Raw genomic sequence first — 17,230 nt, 5'->3', positions numbered from 1 at the left:
GTCCTATTATATTTTACCCTATAAAACCATTTGTATCATATTTCCTACACAGGTTTTTTTTATTAAAATGAAAATTAAAATGTGTGTTAAAATGTGAGCAAAACATTGCCAAAAACGCCCAATGTATCATATGACAAACAAAAAATATCTCATAAACAAAATTATATGGCAATATTTTTTTTTTATTATTTGTTATAAGTTTTAATAAACATGTCAGCCTTTACAGGGGTTAAATCTTTTTTTCCATAAAATCGACTATGCACATTTTGTTTCAAATCAAAATGTGAAGTCGAGTAAATTCATTGTTTGTTTTTTTTTGCCAGTTGAATAATGTAAAACATTTTTTATTCTACAAATATCACAAATTAATTATTGTAATATTGGTCAGGATAATCATGACATGCAATTTTCACATCATCCCAGGCCTGCTGTTGTGTAGCAGATGGGTTATTATAGACCAGACATACAGTTAATGCATAAAACCTAGAGTGGCACTAAGTAGAGCAAACGCATCAGCCAATGCCTAACAACCCCCCTAAATTCAATCAAGCCTTACAAATAAGCCAACTCCCGGCTCTGTAGTCCTTATCTGAATCTGCAACAAACATTAATGGGCTCCTGCTTGCCCCCCACACACAGTTTGATGAAAATCCTTTTAGCAGTCTTCCAAAATCCTGCTAACAAACAAACCAACACAAAGTCACAGGTGAAAATATAACCTCATTGGCAGAGGACTAAACCAATTATGTTCAGAAAACAAAACAACCCAGAAAGTGCTTGTATCATTTACTCTACTCATAGTCTTCTTCAACGGATTCTTAGATCAATTCAGTGAATCCCTGATACTTTAAAAAAGTCAGGGGGGGAAAAAAAAGCATTCGAGTTCATATCGTGCAGCGGGAGGAGAAAGGGAAAAAAAAAGGTCTCTGCTCTGGAAAACTGTGACACTTCTTGAGAAGGGTTTATTAAACCTGTCACTTGTGGTTTGATCCCAGATTGCCCTTTACACTGAGCCACAGGAGCGCCTCATAACTCTCCTGTGAAGAGGTGACACCAGAGGCAGAGTGTGGCCTCCTCCGCCATCCAGACAAGACGGAGAGAAGAGTCCCAGCAGAGGAGGAAGTGATTCATAAAAACCAAAGCCTCCAGAAACAGCCATGATGAAGAGCCGCTTCTGTTCTGTGAAGACTCCCTCGTTCTCTCGCTCTCTCATGATAAGCAAGAGTGGCCAAAGGTCAAAATAATCCAAATTATCCTGACAGGAGTACATAATGGTTTCTGTTGTACCCATAGAGAATAGAATGCAGAATAATATATTGATTTTGCTGAGGGAGTTGCCCTACATTTCATTATGTTACCTTGGCAGTAAACTTTTTTTCATTGATATTCCGTCATGGAATAGGAACGTGTACACTGCCACGCAGTTGCCTACTGTTTGTATAAACCCTTGAGATGTTGGCGTTTTGAGATTTCTTTTTTTTTTACTTTGAAAACCGTTTTTAAAAAAGCGGGTTGTAGGGATGAAAGCCAAAATTATACTGTTATCATTGTGTTTTATCCCAAACTTGTTCTCATGTGTAGGTGTGTGAATAAAACACAGGGGAGAACGTGAGTGTGAATGACTACGGTTCAACTGTATGAAACAGGTACGTCCCTAATTAATTTCAAAATCAGAATCAGTCAAAAGACAATAAAGAAGTCTTTTCTCCTGACCTCTTGTCTGGGACAGTAGATAACTTAAGAAGAATTTATCATACTATTTAAGCATTTGATTTAGCATATGCAGCACAAGCAAATTGTGTTTGTTTTTTTCCTCCATCATGGCCTCAGTTGACCTTCAGTAACAGAAAAACATAGTGTAAAGCTGTTGGAATAGGTCCAACCCCCCTTTTTATTCAGCTGAGACACTGTCCAAAAAGGGAAACTCCTTCTGCTGTGTCGTTCCTTTAATGGTGGAGGAAACTGAAACCCTGAAATCATTCCAAACCTTCATCAGTCAAGGTTCAACATGGGATACGCAAAGCTTCCGTTTCCATGGAGAGCGACAATCTGTTCTCCACTCAAAGTGCACTCAGAGAGAAATTGTTTGCCGTCTCTTGGGACTGAGTGTATCCTCTACATCTTCCTTAAGTCTCAGAAAATGTTTCCCTTTAATCGCTGCACCAGCGTAAACATCACTCGCAGCCGTTAGAGGCGATCCTCTCAGTTGAGCGGTTGGTTATAACTCAGCGGCTGACAACCTCTCCCAGCTACACCCACTATTTGAGCTTCTCCTATGAAGCAGCACTGTACAGATACAACAGCTTGAAGATAAACTGGAGTTAAGTTGAGAGGGATGCAGACCCTCAGTGGCCCAGATGAAGCAATTAATCTCGGCCAACTCTGGGCTGGAGGCGAGGCAGAAGAAAGGGAAAAAAAAAAAGACCACTGAATCATTCATCTTCATGGTGATTTTTTCCCCCTCCACATCTTTCTCTCTGGCTAAAGTTCTTTGTTGTTGTCAGAAAACAAGAAGCACCATTAGTTCAGGAAAAGGTTGTTGTTTTTTTTAATGTTGGTTGGCCTCAAATTACTTGCAGATAACAAAAAAAAAAAAAAAAGCTTTCTGGGCAATGTCCAAGGACTGTTATAAACTCTCAATTAGACTTGGGCATGATGTGAAAATTTCATGTCATGATTATTCTGGCCCAAAATAATTGTGTTTCCCAATAGTAATTACAAAAATTTGTATGAAATCACAAAACAATTCTTGTTTTTTGCATCGCAGATTGGAAAAATATGACTCTTTCAAGGCCATTGTGAAACATTCAGGGAGGCTTCATTGGTAGACATTTAATATACTACTTGTATAAATGTATACATTAGATCTGCAACTAACGGTTATCATAATCGATTAATCTGTCGATTTGTCATACCTGGAAATGATGATGTTCTCAAATGTCTTGTTTTGTCCACAAACCAAAATGATTGACTTTTAAGGATTTCTTTGTTATCCAGAGCAAAGAAATGAAGAAAATATTGAAAAAAAGCTATTTATTATGTAAGCAATTAATAAATCGATGAATTCTTTCAGCTCTAGTATACATATGTATGTGCTTAAAAGTTATGCCACCATGACACTACAGAAGCCCAAACAGACAAACCAGCTGAAGTCGAGGCTTGCGCAAACAATGATAAATGGCTCTACGTGCATAAACTTACAGAAGCGAAGGAGGAGGAGAAAACTACAGAGAGAGGGATTGTCCCTGTGTGTGTACAACAAGTAGAGCGTACGTGCATTGTGAACCCCGCTTATGTTTAGACCAGGTTTTTGCTGGTCAGTGGTACAGTGGCTTTCTGCTGCCTCAGGATGGTAATGCACCAACAGTGTACCCAACCCAGTGTTGCCCAATGGAAAATACTTGATCTTATGATCTTATTTTGACAAAAACTAATCGTACACACTGGAACAACTTGCCAAGGGCCATGATACTACATTAAGTAGGAAAACTATGTGAACATCGATTATTAAAATAGTTGGCAACTAATTAAATAATCGATTTGTTGGGTATACGCTATTACACGTACAGTTGCTACCCCCTAATGTGGGGCAGTAAGCCAACCAAAGCTGTGGCAGTAAGCGCCATTAAGCTGGATGTTGTCTGCCGTAAAAGAAGAAGAAGAAGAGATTCCGCGATTCTGGAAGAAGTGAAAAATGGCGGAGGCGGACACAGCAGAGAACAACATTAAGAGAGAGAAAAATCTAAGACCAAAGTTGTCAGAAGTATGGGAGCACTTTACATGAACGCCTTCAAAGAACAGCGTTCGGTGGAAAATGTGCACAGCTGATCTCGCATGGCACGGCAGCACGTTGGAGCCACTGGTGAAGGAGATTCACGGCAAGTTTGTAGTAAGTTCATTTTAAAAATAGACAGATGAATCGATTACCAAAGTCGTTATTTGCAGCCCTATGCTCCGCACCGTACACTTTTAACACGGTGGTTTCGTTATTTGAATAGAAGCCAACTGTTCATCGCTTCACAAAGTAAAAGGTCTGTGCATCACACCGCAACCAAATCCAATCTTACCCTTCAAAATAATAGTATCTAATGTTGTATTTTGTGAACGGTCACAGTGAGGCAAATAAAAAATACTTTTTTTTGCCGTCCTGGTATTATTAAGTACGCAAATTTACCTCATGGTACTTGCACTCTATAGTATCAGTGCATCCCTACTTTAAATAGAGAAGCAGATCTATTAGACAGAGGGCTACATCTGGTGTAAGCTGCACAGTGCGGTTTTCTCGAGAAATCCCAGTGGCTCAATATGAAGCCTCCTCTGTGAAAATCAATAGCGCACGTCCTTGGCAGTGACATCTTTCCTGGCAAAGTGATGAAGGACCTGTGGAGGACTCATGAGACATGAAGGAAATGTTACACGTGTCACAGAGCTGTGACGTGACTCTAATACACGCTAAGTAACAGTTTACTGGATCAGGTCTCATTACATGAGCTCTGCCAGGTACACAAAGCCTCTACATTACATTACAAGCAGCTGATTATTTTTTAATTTTTTGCCTGATAAACAAGAGACACCACATCACTAACACTCATGGCTTTTATCTTAAATCTACTCATTCTAATTACATTCTTTTTTTTTAAGTCTTCCAAGCAAAAACTGTAAATTTGATTCAGCCACAGAGTAGAGGGAAGTGAGAACTACACACACCCTCGTCCAATCATTCCATACCATGGTATACCCTGCTCTTGTGCTATTATAGCAATATGGCGGACTGATGTTGTTGATGTGGATTTGCACAGGAAAATTCCACAGATCTAAACAGGCTTAGTGAAGAGTAAGCGACAAAGTGGGACGACCTGTTAAGTTCTGACAATATCCAACCTTTTGTTTGCACTACTGTTCTTTGTGCGAGCATTAGCCCTGGGGTGATGATCAAAAATGCCCATTTATACTTTAAAAAAGTCTACATACGTAGTTTGCTTTTATTAAGTCCATCATTGTGAATGTTGTAGGAGAAGTTGCGGCAATGGAAGAAACAGAGCAATACTAACGGAAATTGTGGGGGCAGTATAGAGTAAATAGTCCTTTTTAGTCAGGAAAATGACAAAGAGGAGTCTACACGGACATTAATTCAAGTCGATATTCGCTATCAAGTCGTCAAAAGTCGTGGCGAACATAAACAAAACTTGAAAATGTCACAGGTCATCTATGTCCCTGATTGGTAACACCAGCGAGTAATGTTGATGAACTTGGCACTCGCAAAAGAAGCGCGGGGTATGTAGGTTAATAACAAAGGTATTGCTTGGGAGGGACTGATGGACAGGAAAACAGAGATTTGGGATTTGCATGGGGAAACACTGATGTTAGGGTCTCTCCAGACCTCCTTCGTTCCACGTCCACAGAGAGATAAGTGCGCTTTCTGCTCATGCAAACACGCCTGTGGCCAGTACAGATGCACAGTTGATGAAGTGTTGCGTTTCTTGCGTCTGCCGCTTAAAAACAAACATTCCAACATGGAAACCTTTGATTGTGTTTAGTTCTATAAATACGTATCACCACAGTCCTAGGGCGCAGAGCCTGAGGCCCAGTACTGGCAGACTGACAACCCTGCTGCTGCGTTAGACATAAACATGTACAGACAGTGGTAAACAGCCTTCATGTCTGTTTACTGCCAACCATGGTCACACTACTGGTGTCCAGCCTCTGAATGACTCCCACACGAAGGCCCGCAGCAGAATGAGAATGGAAAGACCATGGCTGTTCCATTCAGAGTGAATGTCAGAGGTTATTTCTCCAGCATCTCTTCAGGCCAGTGAATGGTCGGCCCCCACTGCATCTGCACAGCTGGCAAACACCAAACAACAGTCACACTATTACATTTCACCGGCTATGCTCTTCACAGCATCACACACCAACCCTATTATTCACTCAAAGTCACCAGCTATTGATTAAATGTAGGTTATCTCCATTCTGACCAGGTTCCTGGAGAATTAGTATGCTGCTGAGAAGCTGCCTTCCAATCACCTGACATAGATCCATTTTGTCTTATTGACCACGAGTCCACTATTCTGGCCACCACTTAATTCGCTGAAAAATATTTGTTAGACTTGAAAAACCTGAAACACTTTTACCTCATCGCAAAACTGAGATCTTCACTGGAAACAAGAACCCTTGACCCAAGCAGAACCCTGATGTTTATTTCTCAAACGGCATCTTACCTAATGATGGCAGCCGGCTCCCCTGTCCCTGTCTGTGATGCCTATAATCCATCCTCCAGAGAGGTTCATGACCAGGCTTTCTGTTCTTCCTCTGTGGCTGATTGAAAAAGCAGCATGACTAACTTCTTTCACTCACTGATTTCAGATTAAAAGTCTATTTGTCGTCATGGAGACGGATGACAAACCTGACTCAATTACAATCAGCTTTGCAGTTTTGTTGCAGTAAAGTAAAGAAAGCCTTGATTGTTTGCCCGTTTATAGGCCCACATTTTTTTGAATCAACGAATGAACAACTAACAGCAATTGGAAAAAACACATTTAGTAAATTGCAAAGGCTTTTTTGAAAGTAAAAAAAAAAAAAAAAAACTGGATATAAATCATTACATTATCAACCCCTCATTAGAATAAAGCATTGATAAATGGTCCATTTTATAAAATTTAGGGGGGGCATGTATGACCAAAAAATGGGGCACAAATGAGGGCCACACGGTCGGTGTAGTGGTTAGCACTCTTGCCTTCACAGCAAGAATACCCAGGTTCGAGACCCGGCCTTTTTGCATAGAGTTTGCATGTGCTCCCTGTGTGTGTGTGGGTTTTCTCCGGGTTCTCCGGCTTCCTCCCTATGTCTAACAACACGGTTCACAATTAATGTTGGACTAATTTCTGATGCTGGGGGGTCTCTCTCAATCAAAACAATGACAAAATACCTAGTTTGATGACGTCAGGGAGCAGCTTGGGATCATAAGCTTCAGCTTTCTCCCCGATAAAGTGACTGATCGTTGAAGTCAAGCTTCTATGAGTTGCATACGCCACACAACGCTCATCTGCTTTAAAAAGTGTGACAATGACCTACCAACTCCCCTTGCCTCCCTACAGGAGAGCAAGATAAATTCCTCCATACAGCTGGTGAATCTTAGCTCCTTGAACAGCAGGTCAATCTGTCGCAGGTGTCACAAACACAACACGTCCTGTGTCTCACTAAAAGCACTCATATTGTTTATGTTCCCAAATTCCATCTGTTCCATTCACAGAACTATGGCTTCACAATGAAGAGTCCAGAGGAGTATTATAAGTCTATTACATAGAATAAACATTACAATCGCCTCATAATTTTATATTTTAATGCGGAAATGTTACATACCTTTCAGAAAAATCGCAAAAAAAAAAGTGTTTTCCTCTAATTTTCAAGTCCTAGTTTGTTGCCCTCCCCCGCTACAGTAAAGTAGTATCTGGGAACAACGACTAAACAGCATAACAATGATATGCGAGTCCTGAGTTGTGAGGAGGGGACAGACAATTAGTGGGGAGGAAGCACATCTCCTCTCTACAGCACATGAGTTGTTACCATCAGGCAGATGGTAAAGGGTGCCGTCCCTCCAAACCAGCAGGGCTCGCAGATCGCTGTGCCAAGCAGTATTTCACTGCTGAACAAACTGTGAAACAAATCATGGAACCTCTCTGTGTGTGAGGATGCACTCTATAATATGTACAGCACTTTAATAGGTCCATTTGTGAAATTAATTGTTGGGGTTGGCGATGTGTGTGGTAGTTGTGTTGCCGTTTGTAAAAGGGGTTGTCGATATCTGGGATAGATGTTGTTAAATCTGACATTTGCCATGGATTTCTCAAAAGGACTAATCATTTCTCAACTTCTTAAATGTGAATACTTTTGGTTTCTTTTGTTCTTCTATGAGAAGGAAATCAGTGTTTCCCCTGCCATTAAATTAGGGTGGCACTCCCCCTGGTTGTACAAGACTGAACTCGGTAAGTTAGAAGTAAATAATAGGGATGGATGATATGAACATTTTCAACACGATACCGGTAACTGACCATTGCTTCTCATGGCCGATTCCAATACCAATAACCGATAAGGTGACATTTTTTAGTAAAGTAAAAAAAGTCTTCATATAACCCAGAGTTTGTGGATCCAGGAGAGTAAAATTGTTAAAATGCCGTGACTGAAGAATAGTTTTATAACTCTGACTTAACCATAACAGGAGCCATTTCTTGCTATTTAAATGATCATTTACATGTTAATGAATAGAGCATCAAAATAGACCAGACTTAAAGTGAGAGTGCCCGGAAACCGTAAGTGTTTCTGGTCACACTCAAAACTGAGTTTTCTTATTCCATGAACAACAGTAGCATGGTGAGGAAAATTCAACAAATAAATGACTGCAGGTGCAACTGACAGACTGCAGGTGGAACATAAGTCATGGCGCAACGGCTTAATGTGCCATGTGGCGACAAGATTGTTTGCTTGGACCACAACGCTGCACTGAAACGCTGGACCACACTTCAGCATAGTTAGTGGCCCACCTCAGGACTACACCCTTAATGCTCGTTGCCACCGAAAAGTAAATAAAAAGCTACACGGCTACATTAACTACACAATAACCAAGGGACCAAGCACTTAAGCTTTGTTTCACCCAAAAAAAAAAAACAGTCTTGCGTCACTGGTACGGAGGCATTTTAAATACTCAAAGAATGATCCTAGAAGATATCCAACGGGCAAAAGCTGCAGAAAAAAGCTAAAGGCTCCATCACATACATATATTGCGACATATTTGACATTTCCATCCAGCTGCGCATAACTAATTGAAGGTAAGTCCAAGACTAATTACTGGCAAGATGCTTAATGAAAAACTGAGGTGGTATGATTGTGAGTCATGTATAAGCAGTGAACAAAACAACATGTAATCCAGGCCAGGAACAATGCAACAAAACCTCTAATAAAAGATGAGATTTGTGTTGAAAAATAACCACAAATTCTAATTGTACCATGGTTTTTCCGCAGACAAAAATCATAGCATTAAAACCTGTAGTTGTTGCACCCCTACTCCCATGTAAAAGGTTAGAAATAGAAAATAAACCCATGGTGAATAAAATAACTAATTATCTCATGTGTTGTTGAAGTAATTTGCCCACATAAAGACAGACAGGGACAACAACAAAATCCTGCTTTCTTGCAGGGTAAAAATAAATGAATTTGGTATTTGTTATTGTCCTTTTATAATTCATTACCTGTTTGAATGTGAACACGAGTCTCAATCCACATTAATAGTTAACAGCACATCATTTCTGGGGCCATAGAAAGTTCTAGACCAAAACAAACAGGGTCCCAGCAGACCACGATAGAGATGAGAAATGGTGTCAAGTAATCTATAGAGCAGGAACGATTGGTGACACATCTGACGAGGGTATGTGAGACGACAAGTTTGCACTTGATGTCATTTGACTAAATTGGAAGGCAACAGTGTTTGCGATTGTCCCAAATGGCCACACATGGAAGGAGGGGTGAAGACTTTGCTGTCACAGAAAGGACGAGACGTGATAATTGTACAAAAGGGAAGAAAAAGCCTGTAGCACCGAGTCATTGACATGAAAAAGTGAAAAGGAGCCTGAGAGAGAACGGACCAATCGATGCCTGAGGAAGCATGATAATTACATTGATTTCTGAAGCTACTAATTATTTCCATTAACCAGCCTGAAAACCACAACCCAGAATGTAGATTTCACAATACACAAAAGGCATGTTTTGCTCAATAACATTTCCAAAAACAGTTCACACATTAGAAGTCTGAGTCAGCGATTGAGCTTTCCCATTTCCTGTTCCATCGAAACTCTCAGTCCAAAGTCCACAGGCAACCAAGGAAAAAACAACAGAAGCTCGGATCAGACAATGTAAAAACCTCATGGGGTGAAAAATAACTGAGATAATGAATCAATTACCAACAGAATTGATTCATTTTCTGTTGACTGAGTGTTTAATTATTTGTTTCAGCAGTTAACTATGTATCATGGTAAATTAATTTGGATATTAGTTACCAATTCTCTGTTAATTGTTGAATCGATGTGAAATGTATTTAAGGCTACAAATAAGAGTGGAAGGTGATGACTATGTTTGGGCCAAGCTCTAGGGCAAACTGGATCACCATGAAGCAGTGCCACACCGCCTAACTGTCCCCCTACATCCCGTAATTCAAAAGTCAACTGGAAGTGATTGTGTTCTACTGAATATTAGACATTATAGAGTTGGTTTTAGACGCATACTAAAACTGTGCACACACAAACTGGGTTTCCATCCAACTTTTTCACATTTTAAAATGCATTTCTCATTATCTAATAAATATGAAGACAACTGTTGGGCAAGTGCATCCGTATTGCCCGTGTGAGCTTTTATGTCTCTAATTTATTCTGTCTTTTATTTATTATTCTGTACAGCACTTTGGTCCATTGTGGTTGTTTTAAAGTGCTTTACAAATTAAGTTGGCATTGGATGTATAAATAATGCCATTGTCATCATGAAAGCTAAAATGGTTGATATGGCGAACGCCTGGGGAACACGATGGCGATCGGAGCACTTCTAGGCAAATCATTTGTATAGATTTCACCAGGCAACTTTGGGTTCAGCACTTTTGATTGTCCGGAGCAACTTTTGAAGAGTTATCTGCTGAGATTGGAGTAGAGATGAGCCGATACCGATGGTCAAAAATCACTGGATCGGATATCCAACAAATAAAAATGTAAAATCCAGTACCATGCAGAAATCCTAGATATCACATTGCTTCACTGTGCACAGTCTGTAAAGTTGTAAATAAGTGGCTGTTTATTTCTTCTTCATGGGGGAATATTTATCACACAGTTGGAGAATTATGGCTTTGAAATAGCTTGAATTGGCTAGCAAAAAATGTTAATAGCTTCATGGTTTAAAAGGTCTAAAACGACTGTATTGGCCTGATATTAGTATTGGCAGATAATCAAGCTTGAGATATCAGTATCCGTATCAGTCGAACAGGAAAAGTGGTATCATCCCAGTCAGCATGTCAATGTGGACCCCATAAGGTTTATATTCAGGCTGACAATGTGGGTTCGAGGTGAATTTGTTCATGGCTCACGCCCACTTTGTACCCTTTTCATGCTACTTGGGTACCAAGTGGGTACTAAGTGGGCAAATTATGCAGGTTCCATATGGTTTCAGTAACATGGACACAAGAGGAGAAGCTCACAGCAGAGGCCACCATGGAAACTGGGGACAAACCCACTTGGGACCCATATTGTCAATATAACCCTTATGGGGCCCTCATTAACATGCTGGCTGGGGTGACATCCCTTTATTGGAGCTTCCATTTTGTCCGAAATGTAACGTGAAAAAACAGTTCCCATTGGATTTGGTCACATTTTCTCCTGCGTGAATCGCCATTTAATCCAATCTTTTGTGCACAATTCATGCATAGCTATGTGTGACAGAGGTCTTGCCGTTTGTGTGGATGGTAATGACTTAGTTAGTGCTAACGCAGGCGCGTGACAGCATGACGGCACATGCACAAGTGAGCACAAGGCAAACAACACTGAACTTACAACTGGAAACTGAGAAAATGTTTCACTTCATTATGAGAGTGTGGTGGGATTAAACTATTCCGGGCTGCCACAGTCTGTTCACTCATTCATTACATGGATCATATATAAATGCATGGTTTCTAAAAGCCAAATCTACATTGCAGATGAGATCCATGAAGAGTGAATAAAGGCAAATGTTAAGTTATGTCCACAGTTATTGCTGCTCAGGCTCCCAGTCGCTTTAATGAAATGCTTGGATGATGAACACGCAGAGACAGCAATATGACACAATTGTATTCTGTCTCGCTTGGAAGAAGTGAAGAGACAAGTCCAAAAACAGAGACACCGAGCCGTCTACAGTCCAGCAGTGACTACATCTAGCATGCCCAGCGGTGAACAGACTCCTCACTTTCACCTGACTATCTGTGGAGATCAAAACACACGACGCTGTGAGCTTCATCAATTCCAAAAGCAGCAGTCATTTCAAAGCATGAAGTCTTCTCCAGCAGAGGGGCACAAACTCACTCACAGAATATCTGCAGTGATTACATGGTGATGAGTGCATGACCTGAAATGTGGATTGGCGGGCCTGAATGGTGGAAGTCAATGAAGCAGCGGACAGAGCAGGACAGTTTGCTGTACATACAACCACCATTTTCATTAAGAGTGAGCCTCCAATCTTATGAATGAATATAAATATAGACAATACTGATTCAATACTGCATACCAGGTGAGATGGAGATTTTGATTTCCAAATTACAGTCAATTTTTGACCCCTAAAAAGTGTCTAAATCAAGTAAGAAAAAGCTTCTGAAAAATGAATACTACCAGTGCTGGTTCTGAGCTTTAAGAGTTCCTTAAATCCACTGAGATCAAGCAATATATCAGTTCCTGACTGAATATATGTGACCCTTACAATACCCACGGGTGCTTTTCACCAAGTATAGAAACAGCCGACATTATTCCAGATCTGAAGCATGACAACATCTTCAACTTCCTGATAAAATGTACATCATTATCCTCTAGAGAACGCTTACACATCACAATAAAAGCATGTAAAATGAACAAAATATTACAGTTAATTAGCGTTGGAGTGATGTCACAACACTGAAGTTGGCATCCAGACCTGCAGCTTACAGTAAATAGTTAAGGGGAAACTTAAAAGGATAAAAAGGTGTCATAATGTGTGTCAAAATACAGTAAGGATTTACATTATAAGCACTAAAACATCAGTAAGAAGTGTACAAATGTGATAACCATTTTAAGTTACTTATCCCTGAAGTGTCCCTTTAACTGCTGACTTGGAAGCAGCACATGGTAAGAAGTGATCACTCTGTCTTTTAAGCTCACTTTGAGTCTGCTTTATATCAGTGATCCACCTCTGCTGTCCTCGAGACCTTTGGTGATTCATCCTGGCGCACAACGTCTATCTGCCATCTTCACTTTTTAAATTGCATAACATACTGTATATTGCAGGGTATGTGATCGGAGTGGAGCTGAGGAATTTGGATCACAAAATAGGCAATGTTGAAAATAAAATATCAGTAAATTAAATAATAATAATTAGAGCCACCTTATATTGCACTCCATATTAATCTAAATTCACTATGTCTGAATTACTGTATATGTAAGGGAAGAGGATGATGGTGAGAGATTGGGAATAAATCTGCCTCCTGTGAAAAGTCTGTAGCTGACTTTGCTCGGCCCATTTACACCACTGTATTTTAACGTTGGTGATAATGGTGCGACTTCGAGAGCTCCATTTTTTTCCCTCAGGTGGTACTTGGTATAAAACGTTTGAGAACCACTGATCTAAATAATCCAGGAAAAGCTGCTTTCCCCCAGTAACAGACCCCTTTTTCTTTATATGCCATCTAGCAGTTCAGAGCCTATATTGACCTGTTCGCCATAAGCACCTCTCTGTACACCATCTAAGGAGGCTGGAACCTCAGTATGCCACTCCGCCCCGCTGAATAGCTTATTCGATTAATGTGCACCAGCCTTGGCCAACTGGATGGAGTGCATCATCAGTTTTTGTCAATTCTCAAGGCCATTTTTGTCATTCTATTTTGCTAATACAATTATTAGGCATGACTCGATATCGCTTTTTGTGTCCAATATCACAACCACACTGACAGACCAATACTAATATCAGTATGATAAAGCCTTTTAAAAACAACTTAGCTGTACATAAGACAGTTAACTATAACTTACTATTTTAAAAACCACAATTCTTTAACTGTGTGCCAGCCCTCACTCATGTCCTGATCAAATGATGATGGTGCCAGACTGCATGTGATTAGTGAAGCATTTCCATAATATTAAGGGTTTACGGATCTAATTGGATTTTTTTTTCTTTTTTCGACATCCAATCTCCGAATTTAAGGGATTTGGGGGGGGTTTTGATGCAACAATGCAAACAGGCTTGAGGCAAATGTTTGAGCTCTGGACTGGAGTAGATAAGATCAACCCAGGAATCTATTAGTCTAAGAACAAACAATTAATAATTTAAGATCCTTTTCAAACAAAAATTAAGTCACTGCTTCCAGTTTCTCATGCATGAGAGTTTGGTGCCTCTGTTTTATTTCTGTAAATGTAATACCTATAGTTTTTTGAACCGTAACTGCAGCTGATCGAGTCGGGGCTTCTTTTGCAATGTTCATCTTTCAAACACCATTATTTTTTTTAAAGGACTTCACTAAACCTTCTTTCTGTATTTTTCTATTTCACACGCACTGTGACTGCAACACGCAAGACAAGTCAGTGTGCCTAGTTGTTTTTTTTGCACAGATACACACACAGTGATGAAAAACAGCAATCTCAAGCACCATTACACAAAGAAAGGTCACACAAAATTAAAAACACACTGAACAAACACAGAGGGACACTGCGAAAAAGCTCCGACTTCCAGAAAGTTCTAGTCAGAAATAACAGGAGCAGTGATGGATTTAGCATGAGGGAGGAATCAGTGGCTTTACAAACCATGCATTGCTCCAACAATGGTGAGTTGTTTCAGCTGCAACCATCATCATCGTCATCATCATCATCACCACTGCTTTCTGACACCAGATGTTCATTAAAAAAAGAAGCAATTCAGTTATTATGTGGGCTAAATTTCAGCATGGCATCACCCTACAGCCTCTCTTTCACATGGCTTTTCTCATATGATGTCATGTTAATGCGATGAGTGCTTAGACATCATAGCAGGACTGATGTTGGAAATCAGCAGTAACACACACGTACAGGTCTGGTTCCTTTTTCAACAAATAAACAAATAAATAAGCACATTTGTTTGGACTGGGTAAAATGTAATATATGGTGACGGGGAAAACTGTTATCAAAGACTGTTGCGGGACAACAGAAATTACACTTACATTTTATAGTACGTAATAGGGATGAACATGTGCGCTATTCTTTTTTTATTTATTTTATTTTTCAAAGGCATACATTGGCACTTGGTGCCTGTTGAACGGGTGTGTGTATTTACAGTGTGTGATGTGTATTATTCATCTTTTATTTTTTCTTCTTTAACCACGAACACACCAAGCTCTGTTTCAACCAGCGCACTGAACAATAAAGTAATCTTGAGTCTTGATCAATTTAGGGAAATTATCACATTGATGCTTATTTACTAACAGATATTACAAGAGCAATTGGATTTAGCATTATAACTCTTTAATTAAAGCGTAGCCGCAGTTGTATATTGACTGAGTAGTAGATTGAAATAACAAGCATGTCATTCACTTATGGCTTGAGTTGTGATAAATTGCAGTCTTTGCTATTTTCAGACTGTATTGTTTCAATTTGGGATTTTGGTCTGATAATAACTTGGTAACAGTACTAGTGTGTGGTAATTATTTATGACCATCACTGTTTCCCGAACAATTAAGATTTAGACACACTTTTTAAAGATGAATTAACAACATCAAATTAAATCAAATTTGCTGTAGTTGTTTTGAAAAAGTAAAACGGCTATTTTCAAGAGATGTCATTATTTGTACATGGTAGAAAACTTCGTTTTAAGCATGCTATTTAATACATTTTATGTAAAAGGTTGGGGGAAAAAAAATCTGCCAATTTATTTGGCTGTGCAAAATATATCTCCACTGAACCACCTGTGGCCCTCGACCCAGTCTGCGCAAATTACCTTTTAACAGGATCACACAGTAATTACTCAGCTTATGCACATGTAGTTATAACACTTAAGTTACACTTAAGTAACACTTAAGTAACAAACAGGTGTTAGCTAAAGTAAGGTTGTTTGCTTTAAGTGCATATTATAATATCTGCTACCGTGTGCGTGTGCACGCATACAGCACGCGCACGGCAAGTAGACAGGCACGAGACGAGCATTAGCATACTTATCTTAAATGACAACAACAAACAACAAGACTTTTAAGGCGGACAGTGTGAATGCGTCAGCGGGGTGAAACTCGGGGAGGGTTTGACCGAGCGAACCCGAGCTCTGCTAATCCTCTGCCCCTCCGTTACTCACTGCTGTTCATGGGGGAATTAAAGGAGCCTTATTCCGCTCCTTTAATTTTCTGGAGGACGGGAGATAAAGCTTAATCTGCAGCATGTATTGCCTGCTTCTCTGATTCAACACGCGCACACGTGCGTGTGCATAAATACATTGATGTGAACAGAAATGTGAGCACAAGGACTTTTTGAGGTTATAAGTGAACAGACACGCAAGTGGTGCCAAAAAAATATATAGCGGGGACGAGCGCTTTAAAGTGGCGACAATGGGACCGCTGAGGTACGGTCGCCCTGCCTGTGTGTCCAATAACTGCTGCTTCCACTTTACCTGATGCCGCGAGACAGGCTTGAAAAACCGCTGCTTTCAGTCAAATAAATCCGCTCTCATGAGGTGCTGGTTCCCTTCACACGGAGCACGGTGTCTCTGGCTCGGTCATAACAGCTCCTCTTGCGCATTAAAACGAGCCGGAGCTCAGTCGCTCACTTGTTCAGTGTAGTTGAAGCTCTGTCTGCTTGTTTATCAGCCTCCGCACTTATAAGCACCGGCTGCCGGTAGAAGCAGCAGCAACCCGGGCCGTTGACGTGGTCCCTCCGGCCTAATGGAGCACTTCAGTCTCTTTTATGCCTGTTGTTGCGTCGCTACACGGCTGCCTTCTTCACGTCTCTGTGTCGATAATAGCGGCGGCTCAGTATTATACTGCGACCAGCAGCAACAGCAGCGGGCACAGCGACACGCAGCCTGGGGGAGAGTAACGGGTCCGCGGCGGCCTCAGCAGCAGGAGCTCCAGAGACTGTGTCGGTTCTCCGCTGCCGCTCAGCTGCTTAAAAAAGCCCCGCGAGTGTGCAGTGTGAGTGGATAGGGTCTCCACAGGGGCACTTTGCTGTCGCCCTGCTCCAGCTTGTGTCTGGAAACTCGGCCTCAACACAGCAGCTCTTTCTTCCTGACAAGCAGCCAGCGTCCAATCACAGCACCGCACTCAGAGAGAGGGGCAGGGGAAGAGAAGGAGCGGATCGCAGCGGACTGGAGCCTGGACCGGACTCACAAGGTGGGTATTCGTTTTTGGTGCATTTTCGTTTTGCCCGTACCAATATTTTTGTTTGAAATGTGGAAATTCTGATACAAATCTTGAAATATCACAGAAAATATGGCATTGCAGTTTAATACTTGAGGAAGTTGGTGTATTGATGAAATA

The 17,230-nt window shown here is 40.6% G+C and overlaps 1 protein-coding gene across 1 annotated transcript in view; it reads right to left on the bottom strand.

Annotated features, from left to right (window-relative positions):
- large1 (LARGE xylosyl- and glucuronyltransferase 1) overlaps nt 1-16,992 on the bottom strand; it is a 120,981-nt gene extending 103,989 nt beyond the window's left edge. The window contains exon 1 of the mRNA XM_058624902.1: nt 16,366-16,992. The gene's annotated coding sequence lies outside the window, so the exon portion shown is untranslated. The remainder of the gene's footprint in view (nt 1-16,365) is intronic.
- Between the last annotated feature and the right edge of the window lie 238 nt (nt 16,993-17,230).

This window comes from Solea solea, chromosome 3, assembly GCF_958295425.1.
Source record: "Solea solea chromosome 3, fSolSol10.1, whole genome shotgun sequence".
Classification (NCBI taxonomy): Eukaryota; Metazoa; Chordata; class Actinopteri; order Pleuronectiformes; family Soleidae; genus Solea; species Solea solea.
This window is presented reverse-complemented; position numbering and strand designations above follow the sequence as displayed.